The sequence below is a fragment of the Sminthopsis crassicaudata genome, chromosome 3 (genome assembly GCF_048593235.1).
Source record: "Sminthopsis crassicaudata isolate SCR6 chromosome 3, ASM4859323v1, whole genome shotgun sequence".
In the NCBI taxonomy this organism is placed as follows: Eukaryota; Metazoa; Chordata; class Mammalia; order Dasyuromorphia; family Dasyuridae; genus Sminthopsis; species Sminthopsis crassicaudata.
In genome coordinates, this window is record NC_133619.1 from 210,257,471 (window position 1) to 210,269,471 (window position 12,001).

A 12,001-nucleotide genomic window follows, 5' to 3' on the forward strand; every position below is an offset into this window, starting at 1 on the left:
GTTAAGGATTGATATCATCTATCATATTCTTTTATTTCATTAGGACGTAGGCATGGCCTCCTATCCATGAAAAATAAAATTCATGCTCTATGGGGTCCTATGCAAACCAGAAAAATTTTCAGGCCAAGCTGGCAATAAGCTTTCTATCTTTGAAATTTATTCCAATAAGTTTGTAAAAGTTTTATTATCAGATTTGGGTACCAGGTAATGAAATTGATTTTGGATATAGTTGCTCACTAAGCTGTATGCTAAGGTAAAGAAAATTTTTAATCTGTCAATAGAAGATACCTACCTTGAATCTCTCACCTTGACTGATAGCTTCAATTCATTGATCCCAATGTCTTCCAAGGTTAAGCACAACAAACCTAATGTCTTCTCTATACAACAATTATTTCAAACTTTTGATTCCAAAGATCCAACAATTCTTGCTATTTCTCCTCTAGTTTAACTAAGTTAAAGAAGCACAATTCATTCAACAGATTCTTGTGTGAGGGGATTTCAGCACTCCTCAACCTCCTGATTGCCTTCTCAGGGACAATTTTTTTTAAACCCACAGAATTGATATTCATCCTCTATCCTAGTCTTTTATTTTATTAAGAGGTGGAAGTGAGCTGATATCCATAAAAAGTGTTTCAACTTTTCAAACATAGCATTTAGCAAGGCAGTGTGCATGCATAATTCTAGCTAAAGAGGACACTGGAAAGATAGGCAAGAGCTGAGGCTTGTGAATCTATTGAGTTTGGTAGTGCTGATATGTAGTAGGGTAGGCCAATCAATTGTTAACACTCTTCAGCACTGATGTGGTGGAACCTTCAGAGTAGGGGACACCAACTTGCCTAAGGAAAGATATATTTGGTGCAGGTTAGAAAAAGAGCAATTCCAAGCTGTCATGCTGACCAGGAAGAGGATCCAACCTGTGAATAAATAGTTTCTGTACTTCCAGTCTTGATAAGATAGAAAGACTAGTCTTTTAAAACAAAAATGGCACTTGAAACTGAATTCACTAGTCCAAATGTAGTGTAACTAGAATGACGTATATTGCCCTTATTATGATCATTATGCTGTTATAAACTATCCTAATACATTCTTAATTCTCTTTCAGTGGGTATATTATACAACTGACTCAGTCTATCCAAAGCCCCAGAGTATTTAACAAAATAAATAAATAACATCTCAAACTCTTGAACTTCTTCATTGTCATCTCCTACTTGGAAGCCTTTATTATTTCACTTCAAGTATTAAGATTTTCCAAGTATATCTCTTGAAAGGATCATCTTATTAGATTTCCTCATTCTATTCATTGAGAGTAAATCTCATTGCAGATCTCACTTTTGTCATCAAACTTCACGTTACCTACAAATGTGATTAAACATTCCATCTGTCATTAAGTCACTAATATGTAATAATTTGTCAAGACCAAGGGCATAGCACTGGGTCATTCTTGAAAGAAGAGAACTTTCCATGGTCATATTAGTTCCAATGAATTCATATCTTTGTTTTGATAATTCAACTGGTCCTGAATTTGTGTAAATGCATACTCCCATCAAGCCCACATCTCTCTAGCTCCATGAGATATTCCAACAAAGAGTCAAAATAGCCTTGCTCAAATCTAGTTATACTGTTTCTGGGAGTTCCTGAAATACCAATCTGATAACGGTAAAAAGTGAAATGAAGTGAAGAGACTTGTTCTTAATTGATTTATACTGACTCCAAATCATATTGTCTCCTCAAAGTGGACACAAACTAGTACTTTGATGATTCATTTTGAGATTTTTCCCTATGTATTAAGATTAATGGTTACAGTCTTAGAATTGACTTGTTAGTCCTTTTGAGAAAATCAGGAACATACTTGACTTGTATGATTCTGCTATAGAATATCCTCACTTTAAAGATAGAGGTTGAAATTCAGGTGACAAATGCCATTCCCATTTGTCTTGAGATGATGTTTTGTTTCTAAATTCAAATCAGTATTTTAAGAATTAGGAATTTTATTCTTAAAAATAATCTTTCCATTACTATAGATTCTAACCATCCTCTTATACAATGGTAGATAGTCTTTGAAGAGTTGCTGTGAATGAATATTCATACAAATGAAAAAGACCCTAGAATAACTCTCTGAGATAAATGAAAAGACGACAATCTATCACTAGGTTGACATTCATAACCTTTCTAATTTAGCAAGATTTATCAAAAAGAGCTCACATTCAATTGGTATGTCTTATATAAATTCATAATTACTTAAATATCTCAATCTCAAATGATCTCAAATAGAATTTTAGTACAGATAAATTCTAATTAATTAGAAATTTGTTCCCCCAAACAGAATCAGACATTTTCATAATCCTTTCTTCAAAGTGTTAAGATTCTTACAAGGTGTTAAGTCACTGGAATGGATATAATTATCTAATTTAGAATGGGACTTAACCATTCTCTAGTTCAGAGTTCACACCTTTCACATCTTTAAAAGAGCATACTTTTAAGGAGCTCCCACAAGCCCAGGGAGTACCCATAAGCCCATTCTCTGGGAGGATATAAAGAGCCAGGATTCAGGGAGGAGGAAGCAAGATTTTATTCCCACTGTGATGTTTGTGCTGGCTGGAGACATTCTGACAAGAGCTCTTGGGGAACCAAAGAGAGAGAAAGGCCTCAAGAAAGCTAGCCCCAAGTGAAAGAGACAAGGCTTGAAGGAGAAAATAAAGGATCTGGAGACATGATTTAGAAAAAGATAGTAAAGGGCTTTAACTCCTGGCTGCATTTTGGGATTATTGAACTGAACTGAAGCTAAGGCTGTTTCCAAAAGTCCCCCAAAAGATCTGTTCCAAGAGAAGGATTATAATTTAGAGAATTACAATAAAGTATGTTTTTTTTGTGTTATATTTACATCATATATCACTGGTGACCAAACAGCAAAAGATTTCTGAATCCCCTAGAGGCCACATGTTTACTTAGAAAACCACAATTCCACATTCTCTCTGTTGTATTAGATTTTTGCTTATCTTGTTAAACATTTGCTGCTGCTTTGCAGCACTCAAAAGTTTTGTTGGGAGCAGAATCAAGACAGTGATGAAAAGCAGGGAGTTACCTGAGCTCACCCTAGCTATTTTCCCTCAGAAACAATATGAAATCTAACCTCTAAAGGTACTGGAAAGAAACAGAATCCACACAAAGATGAAGCAAAATCATTTTCCTGCCCAAGAAGTCTTATAAGGATTTCAAGAAAAATCTGTCTCATTTTGGTAAAAAGAAAAGCACAGTCTAACGTAAATGATGTTCTTGCAAGCCAGGGGAAGGCTTTTAGGGACAGCTCAGATTAGCAATTGAGGCCCTGCAATACTGCCTCATCAGGCCAGCTGTGAGGTCCCCAACCTCAGCTCAGCAGACAAACTGACAGTGTGTAAGGGCACAACAGATGTGACCAAGCCTGATTTTCCTAGTACAATGGGCAGGCTGGCTACACTGGAGGGTCCAACACAGAAAGTCAATCACTGACACCTAGGGCAAGAAGCTTTGTGACAATGTGCCCTACCTCGGGGAGTAGAGCTCAACTTTAGTGAGCAAGAAGCAAAATAAGATCCCTGGCCACAGAAAATGCCTATCACATTAGGGTACATCAGAATACAAACTCAGAAGAGGACAACAAAGTCAAAATGGGTACATGTCAAGCCCCAATGGGGAAATATGAATTGGTGCCAATTCTAAAAACTCTTCTAGAAAGAACTCAAAAAGGATTTTAAAAATCAAATGAGAGAGAGAAAAAAAAGAAAGCTTGGGGAAAGAATTGAATTATGGAAGAGAGTTGGCAAAAGGACCCAACAGCCTAAATAATGAAGCACAAAAATTTACTGAAGAAAGCAATTCCTTTAAAAGTAGAATTCACCAAAAGTGCAAAAGCTAACTTAAGAAAATAATTCCTTAAAAATTGGAACTGGGCATGTGGAAGCTAATGATTCTATGAGACATCAAGAATGAATCAGGAACACCAAGGCACTTTTGGCAGACTTGTGAACTGATCCAACCATTCTGGAAAGCAATTTGGTATTATGCCCAAGGAGCTATAAAACTGAGCATATCCTTTCATCCAGCATTACTACTACTAGATCTGAATCCCAAGGAGATCAAAATAAAGGAAAAAGACCCACATGTACAAAAATATTTATAGCACTTTTTTTTGTGGGGAGAAATAATTACAGATTGAGAAGATGTCCATCAATTAGGAAATAACTAAACACATCAATTTGTATGAATGTAAACAAAACCAATTGTTGTATAAGGATGGGTAGGACATTTCAGAAGAAAAAACAACTGTAAAAGCTTAACATTAACTAATGCTAAATAAAGTGAGCGGAACCAGAACATTGTGCACAATAACAGTAATATAAAGATCAATCATAATTCTTCCCAGCAATAGTGATTCAAGACATTTCCAAAAGACTCGAGATGAAAAATGCCATTATCCACATGCAGAGAAGTAACTGTGGTGTCTGAATGTAGATCACAATAGATTATTTTTACTTTTTCATTCATTTATTTTTCCTTTTTTTTTTTTTTACTGTTTTTCCCTTTTGTTCTGATTCTTCTTTCACAACATATTAATATTAAAGTTTTTAAGGAGTGTTTAAATTATTTAATATTTAACAAAATTGTAAGTGGAATGCCTATATCATATTCCCTGTTCTCTTGGGAAGTAGATAGTCAAAAGAGAGAGGAATAAAAATTGATATCTCGAAAATCTTTAAAAATGAATGTTGAAAACTACTTAACATGTAACTAGAAAACATAAAATACTATTAAAAGCAACAGAATCAACTTTGAATAGAATCTTAGCTCCATATGTTGTATTGAGATATGCATTTACAAGAGAGAAGATTCATGTGACTGTTAATTAACATAGAAAGAGCTTATTTCTGATATTACCATTAAATAAGGCCTTTTAAAAAATCTTAAATATTTAAAGACTTTATTCTTTTTCTCCTCAAGGAGAAAAATTCCATGTTGGAATTTTGTTTCCATGTTGGAAATTTTGTTTCCATGTTGGAAATTTATTGGAATTTTGACCTTACAAGTTAGTGTTCTGGTAGATGATTCAGGAATTGCAGAGTACATTTATTATAAATATTAAACATTTTGAAAGAACCTTAATTTGGGGTCTAGAAAGATGAATTTGATTCCTGCCTTCAAAACAGAACAGCTTTGTCCTGGACCGTCTTCCCTTTTTGTACTCTCTCTTAGGAACTTCATAAGCCTCAATGAATTTAATTATTTTTATACAGATTGCTTTCAGATATAAATATCAAGAATTTCTTGAGTTCTAGTTCCCTGTCATCAATGTTATAATGGATATTTTCAAACAGGAAGTCCCACAGATGTCTCAGACTGAAAATGTACAAAATAGACACAACTGTCTTCTCACTTAGCCTTCTTTTCAACTTATTTCTGTTTAGGCCACAGTACTCTTTCAATCACATGGGTTCACAATATATTTCATAAAATTCTATGTTATTATCATTTGGTTTTGTTGCTATTTTTATATGCCATTTTGAATTATCTATTATATTATTTCCTGCTAAACCATATAGATTATCAGAAAATTACCACTTTAAAAAGATTTAAATTTAAAATATTTAAAAATGTAAACTCATTGTATCCTAAAGTGATTTTTACATAATTTGTAAAAGGAAAGTTACTCTTATGTTGGGGATTGAAAACGCAGGGAAAACTGACACAGCCAGTGTCCCTTATCTCAAAGGAAATAAGCTGTGGACATTTTTATATGTTAGTTTTATAATCCTTAATTCTGATTAGCTATTTTTACAGCTTTTCCACCATACAGTTCAGGCCACCAAATGGTTACTATCTCTTAACATCTTTTGACCTTTTTTATCTCTGTGAATATTCATAGATATTCCACTTCCTCCATACCTAACCAAATTCTTTCTATTTCATGAAGACTTTTTTGATCTCAGTCACTGCCCCATAACTACTTTCATTTCCATCAATTTGACCTTACTGATTGTTATATAGCTTGCATTATGATTATTTCTGTATCTCTTCTCTTCTGATTAGATTTGTAAGTTTTCTTAAGAATGACGTGAATTTTCATTTTACCATTCTTTGCATTTAGAATATTCTATTGCACAAGATATATATCCTTAATTAAATTTTCTTGAATGGCATTGAAGTGACTCTTCTAGTATCATATTATTTAAAAGTTAGTTGTATGGAACTTGCAATACTTTTGTTGTTATTGTTGTTATGGAAATAATGAAGTGAATGGTGTCTAGATTCTTAGATTAATAGTGAGAGTCTATTTAACACATAATATGCTGAATTAGAGAATGACTACTTAGAGCTGCATCATTTTTTCTCAGAATATATGGGCCATGTTGGGAAAACTGGAAATTAGTATGGCAGAACTTAGATATGGATCCACACTTAACACCATATACCAAAATAAGATCAAAATGGATCAATGATTTAGCCATAAAGAATGAGATCATAAATAGATGAGAGGAACAGAGAATAGTCTACCTCTCAGACCTGTGGAGGAGGAAGGAATTTATGACCAAAGGAGAACTAGAGATCATTATTGATCACAAAATAGAAGATTTTGATTACATCAAACTAAAAAGTTTCTGTACAAACAATACTAATGCAAATAAGATTAGAAGGGAAGTAACAAATTGGGAAAATATTTTTACAGTTAAAGGTTCTGATAAAGGCCTCATCTCCACAGAGAATTGACTTTAATTTATTTATAAGAAATCTAACCATTCTCCAATTTTTAAATGGTCAAAGGATATGAACAGACAATTCTCAGATGAGGATATTGAAATTATATCCTCTCATATGAAAGAGTGTTCCAAATCACTACTGATCAGAGAAATGCAAATTAAGACAACTCTGAGATACCACTACACACCTGTCAGATTGGCTAAGATGACAGGAACAAATAATGATGAATGTTGGAGGGGATGTGGGAAAACTGGGACACTAATACATTGTTGGTGGAGTTGTGAAAGAATCCAACCATTCTGGACAGCAATTTGGAACTACTCCCAAAAGGTATCAAACTGTGCATACCAATGATCCAGCATTGCTGCTATTGGGCATACATCCCAAAAAAATACTGAGAAGGGAAAGGGACCTGTATGTGCCAAAATGTTTGTGGCAGCTCTTTTCGTAGCGGCCAGAAACTGGAAGATGAATGCATGTCCATCAATTGGAGAATGGTTGGGTAAATTGTGGTATATGAAGGTTATGGAATATTATTGCTCTGTAAGAAATGACCAGCAGGAGGAATACAGAGAGGCTTGGAGAGACTTACATCAACTGATGCTGAGTGAAATGAATAGAACCAGAAGATCGCTGTACACTTCAGTGTTGTATGAAGATGTATTCTGATGGAGGTGGATATCTTCAACATGGAGAAGATCCAACTCACTTCCAGTTGATCAATGATGGACAGAGACAACCACACCCAGGGAAGGAACACTGGGAAGTGAATGTAAACTGTCAGAACTACTCTCTATCTACCCAGGTTACTTATACCTTTGGAATCTAATATTTAATGTGCAACAAGAAAATGGTATTTAGACACATGTATTGTATCTAGGTAATATTGTAACACATGTAAAATTTCTAGGATTGCCTGTCATCAGGGGGAGGGGGTGGAGGGAGGGAGGGGATAATTTGGAAAAATGAATGCAAGGGATAATGTTATAAAAAAATTACTCGTGCATATATAATGTCAAAAAATTTTATAAATAAATAAAATGTAAACAAACAAACAAAAAAGAATATAAGGGCCATGCAGTCCAAAAATAAGTTGGGGGCAGGGGAAAATGATAGGAAGCTATATAAATTTTTAAAATAACTACTGGGGGTGGGGGAGAGACAAGCTGACTCTTTCCTCCTTCTTCCCTTTCCCTGTATGATGTTCTTATCCACAGTTATATCTTTCCCCCAACAGATAGATCCTGTTGATGAGATTATGGAAGATAGAGTGATAAGTAGTCTAGCATGCAATCTTGCATAATTTCTTTGGGAAAACACTGGCATAAAGGAAAGATTACTGAATTTTCATTCAAAAAATCTGATTTTAGTCATAGTTTTACTACTGACTCATATATCTTTGGATAAGTCACTTTCCTAGTCAAGTGATAGCATTAGGAAGACATATACAATAATTAGGCACTTAATTTGAAATGTGATTATCATTATTTTTTTTATCTGTGTAATTCTCTATGTGTATTCAAATTTCACTAATGTGATCATAAAACAAATATTGAACAAGCTTCAGAGTGCATGGCATTCTAAAAATATTACGTTGGAAGTTAGTCAATTATTCAACATACAACATGAAATATCTGATGCTCATATTGATGGAATTGGCCCTCATGATATTGCTAACAAACAGTTAAATTGGTTAAATCAAGTCAATTCTTTTCAAAATGCATTGCTTGCTGTTGCACATTTTGTATTAGTTTTTTGTTGCCTTCTTCCCTGTGTTTTAAGATGCATTCGTCACATCTTGGGTAAGCTTCATGCATCCCTTCAATGATCTCAAGATTGTACAGAAAAAAGGGGGAGATGTTGAAGCCAAACCTGAGAAGCCAGAGGATTCAAGTCAACCCAGGCTTTTCCTGTACCTTGTCATGAAACTGAGGGCTGTGGGAACTCAGGATGTTGGTTCACCTCTCCTCCATTCTGTTCATCTGTCTCTTGAGAACAATATTATCTTTGAGATAACAAAGGAAGTTAGGAAACAGCCAGATGTCCCAGGTTTTGTAATATGGTTACACGTTTCTCATGAGAAAAGTGGTTGTTGTTCTTTAGCAAAACATATATAAACCCTTACCCTGAGATCAATAAACAGAGCTTGCTCTTTACATCTCCCACCTGGACTGTTTGATTCTTTCTTCACACTCAGTGGGCATTTGATCATGGCCCACTAATGTTCATGGCAATTATGAACAAGTCACTTAACCTTAATTATCTTCAGTTTCTTCATCTGTAAAATTAGCAGTCTGGACTGAATTTGTGATTCTCTAAACTGTACTTTTTTTAAGTTGAATGAAAAGTTTTTTTAATTTTAAATTTGTGTAGTTATATTGTGCAGTTATTTCAGCTCTCTTGATATGAGTAAGTGCCTTATATTTTTTGTCTAGGTAATGTTCATGTGTTTTACCATTAAACATTTTTACATATTGAAAATGTTTTTTAGAAAGCTTGTTCAACAATGTTGAGAATCAGCAAGAAAACTGACGAATTTATAAGAGATCCTTTTTGGTTATTGATCAGCATAGGCAATGACCTTCTTTGATGATTTAAATGTGTGTGCCCAAAGAGACACAAATGCTCAACAAATTTTCAATAAATGGAGAAACAAGAACTAGCTGAGCAAGTGAGGAAATTAAGAAAAGGGCAAAAGTATCAATACAGCTCTTTACAAAATTGTGGAAGTAATGTATATTTGTTATTTTTATCAATTCAGTTTTCTCTTTATGAAGGAAGCCACGGCTTAACAATTTTTAATTTCTATGAATCTTTTGCAATTGTAAGTTTGGATGACATATTTATAATAATCCTTGTTATATGCAATTATAATTATTTTATAAATATTATGTTATAGGCAGACTTGCACAAATTAACATCGTCTTTCCTAATAAATCATCATTTCTTGGAGTTTTGTAATTTTATGAATCTTCTTTGTCAACTCTGAGACAGTGAATTTTCAAAATCAAAACTGGTTTATTTGCTTATCTTATGTGCAAGGGTAAGAAAAGTTGTACTTTAAAAAAAAGTTACCTATTAATAAAAACACTTCAACAAATTAAGTGTGGGAGTAAAACTGAATCATGCCTTTTATATTTTTAAACAATGCACATAAACATGAATATAAATTGAAATATATATATGCAGTATTTCTGCAATTAATTTACTTTTGTCTCTCTTGGTGTCAAAGGAAAAAGGAAGGTGAATTGTCCTCTCCTTACTTGGGAAATAATAGTTTTTATTAGAAGGTGACCCCTAAGTTGAATGGTCCTAAAAAGGGCCCTATCCATGATAGGGTGGAGCTCCTAGTTATTATTCTCCTAGACATTAGCTAGAAAATGGAGAATGATTCTTGATAGGGAAACAGATCAATATTTTCCCAATTTATAATAATACTATGCTGTGAGGATATTTTTCATCTTAAGCCACATATAGATTTCATCCTTAGGGAGAAATAAAGTGTAGATTTATTAATTTCTTTTTCTTAAGAAAGTGGCATGTAGCAATGTCCTTGTTTGTCTTCACCTTTCCATAAAAATCTTGAATTCTTTTGACTTTAATAAAGTTATTTTGTATATTAAATTTTTAAAAATCTTAAATGTCATATCATTTTCAAAGTACAAGACAACAGCATTGTATATAGATCAAATTTAGATAAGTTCTGTCAAAAAAAGATCTACGTATCATAAGATTCTTTGAGTCTCTTCTTTTTCCTGTTGTATATAAAAGGCAACATTTCAATGAGCAACTTTTATGAAATAAATCATCAGTAATTTTTTTCAAAATATATGTGTCCTTTTCTCCCAAAATCTACATACCACTTGGCAGGCAACTTTCCCTGTAACATTCTTCTTTTCTCTTTTTTTATCCTTTTCTGCTTCCACATGAAGACCCAATCATAATGTTCCAAGGCCTCTTCTGGTGAGCCGAGTTTCCATATTTAACAATACATAGATGAGAATTTGTGATTGATACAAAACCTTTTTAACTTCCCAACATTTCAACTTATTGAGAGTTAATCATTTCCAGTATATTTTGAAAACAAAATACTATTTTTAATGACACCTTTATAGATATATCTGATTAGATTTTAAATGAGTACTAAATGATTAATTTGAAAAATGAGGTCAACTTTAGCTACAATATGAAAGATTACTTTAGTCATATTTTCATAATAATATGCCTTAAAAGTGCCAACTATGAATCTTAGTGTCATTATAACATGATTATAATCCACCCTGATAATTTTTTAAATGTTCTTTATTATATTCCTTACTGTTTTGTTTCAGGAATTCTTAGTTATCTTCACATATACTAACATTTCATATATGTAACAGAGACAGTGATTCTGTCATTGGTAGCTAGTTACTGAAGTACTACCTTATTTTATTTACATGACATATCAAGCAAATTTTAATTTTTTAAAAACATTTTTAAAATTTTTAATTTATTCGTTCATAAACTGTTTTATAGGAGCACAAGTGTTATGCAGTGGCATAACAGTGTTTTTTTTGTCATGTAATTAAATAAGTAAATTCTATAGAGAGCAAGCATGCACTCTTATTTTTACATAAATATATTCAAGAAAAAGGCAGGAAGCAAGAGGTCAGACAAAAACAATCTTCTAGTATGTCAAAACAACAGCTATTTCGTAGAGAACAAGATATGATTTTGGGGGGGAGAAACTTATTCATGTCTTCTACACCACCAGTTACAGTACTAATGCATACTTTTTAAAAGTAGATCAACTGGTAAACACAAATTATTTTCAGTTGAAGTAAATAATGTATTTTTATTAAAAAAAAACTTATGAAGATGGAAGTTAGTGAAAGACTTCCATTTTTAATATTAGCTTTTTATGTTCAAATATATATTCAAAGATAAGTTTTCATCATTTATGTTTGCAAAACTTTCTGCTCCATATTTTTCTCTCTCCTTTCCTCTCACCCCTTCCCTGATAGCAAGTAATACATATGTTAAGCATGTGCAATTCTTCTGTATTTATTTCCACCATCACCACACTGCACAAGAAAAGTAACTCAAAAAGGAAAAAAATGAGAAATAAAACAAGCAAATAGCAACAAAAATTTGAAAATACTATGTTTTTATCCACATTTAGTCTTCACAGTCCTCTCTCTGGGTGCAGATCGCTTCTCCATCACAAGTCTATTGGAATTGGCCTGAATCACCTCATTGCTGAGAAAAGCCACATCCATCAGAGTTAATG

General features: G+C 33.2%; 1 protein-coding gene across 1 annotated transcript in view; it reads right to left on the reverse strand.

The window, feature by feature from the left end:
• Positions 1-12,001, reverse strand: part of LOC141560984 (uncharacterized) — a 103,769-nt gene that overhangs the window by 83,591 nt on the left and 8,177 nt on the right. The gene's annotated exons all lie outside the window — the stretch shown is intronic.